The following is a 5443-nucleotide window of genomic DNA, read 5'->3' as shown; positions in this document are numbered from 1 at the left end:
ATATATTTTATATATTTTTGTACCCATGTATAAAAGATTTTACTTGGCATAACTTATTGATATCATTTCTTTTGTAGAATAGATCTTGTAGAAGAAGATTTTGATAATAATACTTTCTCTAGAGATGCGAGTTGCGCATGTACTTGGCGCCTTTTTTTACCTTTTTTTGAAAAGGTTTTTTGTGCGGATATCACACATTTTTGTAGAATAGTTTTGACAAACACTTTTTACTGCATTATATATAACTTAATATTGTTTGCATAAACTTATTCTTAACCCTCAACGGAGGGACACGGGTCGTTTTCGTCCGAAGCAAATTTACTTTCTGAAAAAAGTAAGTTTTTTGTTGTCATATTTGCTAAAAACTATGAATTAAAACTTTTTTTTCACTAAATTTAATGATAGTGTCTTAAAATAGATAGTTTAAAGATTACGCATAAACATGTTTTCTCGATTGACGTCAAACAAAAAACATCTCGGCAGTCCAAATGCAGTTTTTACATATCACGTATTAAAATTTANCGTTGAAGCTTATTATTATTAAACCGTACGCAAAGATCGATAAGTTATCACCCTTAAGTCGCTATTACGCAATATCACAGTTAGTTGCAAAATTAATAACTTTTAAACTAAAAGAGATAGAGAAAAACGGTTTGCGCCATAATCCTTAGCGTAACAAACTGCAAAATACCAGCCTAGTTTGAACTTTCTAACTTTAGTTATTAACAATCAATTGTTTAAATAATAAAAATTATTAAACTTTTATCATGTGGTATTTTGCAACTATCCAATAGGAACTGAGATGTAAAAACCATTTTGCTCTAACTTTTACCGTTCTCGAAATATTCAATTTGTTAACTTTCACTCTTTGTCATAAATCGCAGAGTACCCGATTGAAGGTACCTGGAAAATTAGTTTCAAGCTATCTCTTCTGGTTCTTGAGATATCCGCGATTTGCGAAAAGGACTATGTATCGTTAAATGTAGAATATTAAAATAAATCAAATGTGTATATTTGTTATTCATAAACTTTATTGTAAAATCGCGTTTTCGGGAACTTTCCAATCACCGAATTAACATAGGATAGTATATCTGTTTTATATTTTATATTTTTTAGTTTTTATTTAACAAATTTAATAACGAGAGAGCACGCTCGATAATATTTTTTAATTTTTTTTATATTTGTATTATATATATATATTATTGTGTAGTATATTGTATTATATTATTTTCTATACGTAGTAAACTTCTCTTCTCAAATTGAACGCTACAATAGACCTTGACTTGTGCACGAACTGTTGACACCTGGCGGCGACAAGAGGAGGAGCACGTTCTACACGTACGCACTCTGGTGGCTGACGAAAATCCGTGTCCGACGACGTGGACGAATTCTTAGAACCTAGATTTTCGGCATTTCGGACTTTATATTGAGAAATCTCCGTTGGAAAGGCACGGAGGAAAAAAAGCGCGAAATACTTTTTTTCGTGCCTCGATCTCAACTTTCGATTGAGTCTACTACGAACTCGATCGGTTTAGCCGTTGTTGAGATCGGAAAATCTCGAAAAGGCTCTCNCTACTACGAACTCGATCGGTTTAGCCGTTGTTGAGATCGGAAAATCTCGAAAAGGCTCTCGGCTAAATTTCGCGTATAAGAGGCACGGGGTACCTCGCGCAGTCGCGCGCACTTCGTTTGCGCATATACTTGGCGCGAGGCACTACCGTGCCTCTTGATGTATGTTTCTATTTACGATATATGTTGTGACGTTTTATACGCGGGTGGTTCCAATTCTCTCGCGCCGCTCTACCCGCAACGGAGGTTTCACGTCGAGACACGGTGGACGGTTGCGAGGTAGCACGTCTAAATACTGGCAGGACAAAAAAGCTTTTTCGAGAGCTCACCGTCGGGTCGAACCGACAAATACTAGGGTGGAAGTTAGGGCGCCAGATACGTTTCCGTATCAAAATCTGCGTCGTCCGGCACAACGGCCGATTAGCTTGTTTTTTAGGACGGAGAGGGGCTGGATTTACGAAAGAATTTTGGATTCAGGCTGTCTCTTACTCATGCCAAAACGGGCTCACGCAATAAATAAACGCAGAGCGAATTAACAACTAATTAACAATTTATTTTACGGACAGGAGTTCAAAATTAATACAAAATAATATAAAAGAAATCATGTAAAGAATAATAGAAGAAAGTGTAATACAAAATAATATAAAAGAAATAAGAGAAAGAATAGTACAAAAAAATGTAATGCAAAATAATATAAAAGAAAAGATACAGAACAAACGACGTGTTGCGACAATTAACAAACCGAATCACACGAATCAACACGACAACTGCTTTAATCGTAACAATACCGCAAAAGTACTGAACGGGAGACGTTAATAATTACATTAGGCTGAAAGATCGCAAGTGCAGGCACGAGAAAAGAGCGATAGCCAGAGGCAAAGCTAGACGCAGGCTAAGCAGGCAAGAGAGTGCAAGCCAAGGTACGTTACCAACAATACGCCGGGATAAAGTAGCGTGCAGCAGCCTCGCCTCTTTACAAGCCGTAAATCACCGTGGACTTACTTATTTAGTCGATGGTCACGATTTAGTCGAACGGATCGACTCGCCACGCAGCTTTCGCCGGTTTTGTGTTCCTGGACCCGCAGATAATTCCGAGTCGCGTTATTAGTCAACGTTCATGCACTTAAGAAATACTCGCAATGAGGAGCGAAGCGAGCGCGATGTCGGGGGGCGTGATTTTGTTTTTGGCGATTCTGAAAAGATTAGGGACACGCGTTGTCGCGATACCCGGAAGATAGGCAGTACGATACGTTACTTGGCCGCGAATGATCCCGGACAAATTATACACACTAAAATGCGACACGCATTTACCGTACGTTCGCGAATTCGTCGGCAATAATTGTTCCGGAAAGTCACCACCCGAAATTACCGTTAATTCGTACTTTAGCTCGGTACAATATTTTGTTCCAATTGACACCGCTTCCGACTCGTACGCGCCTCATTCCGGCCGATCGCGGGAGAATATCCGACTTCGTTATGATATTGGTTCTCGCGTCAGCTGATTGCCGTCGGTGGACGATAGCCGACGGTACGCGGGCGATAGCGGGCGGTACGATACAATAGTCGCAGCACACACGCACCAACAATCACGACAACTTAACAGGACAGGAAAACAAAAGAAAACAAACAACACGAAAATGCTACCTGGCGCGGTATCGCCACTCCAGGGCTTGACGATATTTCGCGAAACGATGTATGTCATGTACTTAGCCTACGAAATACTGCCACGAAGCTCCGTAAAGCCCGATTCTGGCCGCTGTCGAAAAATCTTTAGCACGGCTAAGGACACGTCTTTGCCGTCGTAAACAAGAGGCGAGATACAACCGACCAGCCTCGACACGAGGCCTGTGCAACGCGGATTCGTGGCTGACAATAATGAAACGGGCACCTCACCGTCGATCGTTGTTCTCCGGCATAATTTTGTCTCCTCCGTCCTGGATTACACTCGCAGGGCTCGTTCACTCAGTCGGGGTTACTCTCACGACTCGAACAAATACACCCCGAGCACAGAAATTGCGGTACGGCAGACTTTTGTACGGTACGGGAGTCAATCATACGCACGGGAGCCCGAGAGATACGTGTGCGTGCGGCACAGCTGATCGTGACCAAGAGCGCGATCATCCGGATCGATACGCGGTCGATACGCCGGATAGCGCTAAGGTTGCGTGTGGTAGGTCGAGGGCCAATCAGGCCGCGGGATTGCGTGGCGCAGCTCGCAAGCTCGCTTTAGGCGGCAGGACCCGCGGACCGCGAAATTCGAACGCTCGCAAGATCGTGATTGCTAACATGTCGTGGTGCGGATAAAGATGTCTTTGGACTAATTAGCGGCTCATAATAAGCACCAAGGAAGCCAGCAGCTCTACATTTCAAGCCATGCAGCAGCAAAAGAGCACTAAAGCACTGCAGCTCAGCGCAGGTTGGTCCGTTGGTTCTGCCGTTCCGCCTGTTCTGCTCGGCTATCTCGCCTCACCCTCGATGCGACCCTGACGTAAATAAGCACCTTCTCCGTTCCGGCTTCTATCTCTCTCTCTCTCTCTCTCTCTCTCTCTCTCTCTCTCTCTCTCTCTCTCTCTCTCTATACTTAGCAGCAGGTTGGCGAGGTCGAAAAGTCCCACGATGATGGTCGGAATGGTGAGGCGTCGATAGTACATACAAAAAAAATATAAAAATAAAACGCTATTCTAATCAGACGCATGCAAGCCCTGGAGGATCTTGACGCTCTTAATCCAGCTCGCTTTCCCGAGCTCCAGCAAAATCTTTAATTTTTGTGATAGGGAAAGAGCGGCGCGAATACCACGTCACAATAGTTACAGAAATGTTATATGAAAGTTATAATGTCATTACCAGGTAATAACAAGCAATATAATAGATATATAACATAATTATATTACATTTATAAAACAAAGGTATTGTACATAACATCGATGTCAATAGAGTATAACAGCTGTTATATTACATATATTACGCTGTTACTTTTATGTTACATAGCAGTTATATTCTGTGTTTGCCGGGCAAACATATTAGAATAATTAGGTATATCTAAGAATTGTGCGTAAGATCATGTACAATATATATAGCTTGAATCAGTACTACTTACGATCCGGGCATGTCAAGATTTTGTACATTACTTTGGTTTTAATCCCGTTTTATGGGGTCTACGGTCTTGGGTCCAGTACTTGGCTAATTGCGTTGATTGTCTGTGTTTATTACTTATACAGAAAAAAGATTTATGTATTAGATAGTCTATATATTGGAATAGTATTTATGTACTTGGCGTATGTGGTTTTTTTTGTAAAGATTTTTTTTAGAGTGATCCATATTATCCGGATATTTTGATATACTTAGTAGCGTATAAACTACCATGAACCTTTCATTACTTGGAAGTAGAAATGTGATCACAAAATTAAGAAGATCCATTACAAATATAAAAATAGTGTTGTAATATTTATCGTTCAAGAATTCATACTTGTCAGTTCCGAGTAAGGAAATTATATTGATTTCAATTGTGATATTATACTTTAAAAAATAAAGAATCAGCTATTATACTTTTTTGTCGTATTATCTTATGAATTTAATTGCATAAATGTTTAAAATTTTCATAAAATCGTATATAAAGTCGTGCAAATACTACCATGATCAAAAAATAACCGGAATTTTTAATTTAAACTTCGCGGGCTTATCGGTTTAGAATTCTGTTGTTTGTCACGTTGGCAGCACTGTTACGGACACCCATGCCAAGCTTCTGCTTATCAGCTGTTCATTTACCTTTATGACAGTGATTTCTTTACATCAAGTTTTTACGTCGCGGCGATTTTTATAATGGATTCAAAACTTGAACAACGTTCTTGCATTAAATTTTGCTATAAAAATGAAA

The sequence above is a fragment of the Pseudomyrmex gracilis genome, unplaced genomic scaffold, assembly GCF_002006095.1.
Source record: "Pseudomyrmex gracilis isolate BER0280 unplaced genomic scaffold, ASM200609v1 scaffold_1716, whole genome shotgun sequence".
In the NCBI taxonomy this organism is placed as follows: Eukaryota; Metazoa; Arthropoda; class Insecta; order Hymenoptera; family Formicidae; genus Pseudomyrmex; species Pseudomyrmex gracilis.
This window is presented reverse-complemented; position numbering follows the sequence as displayed.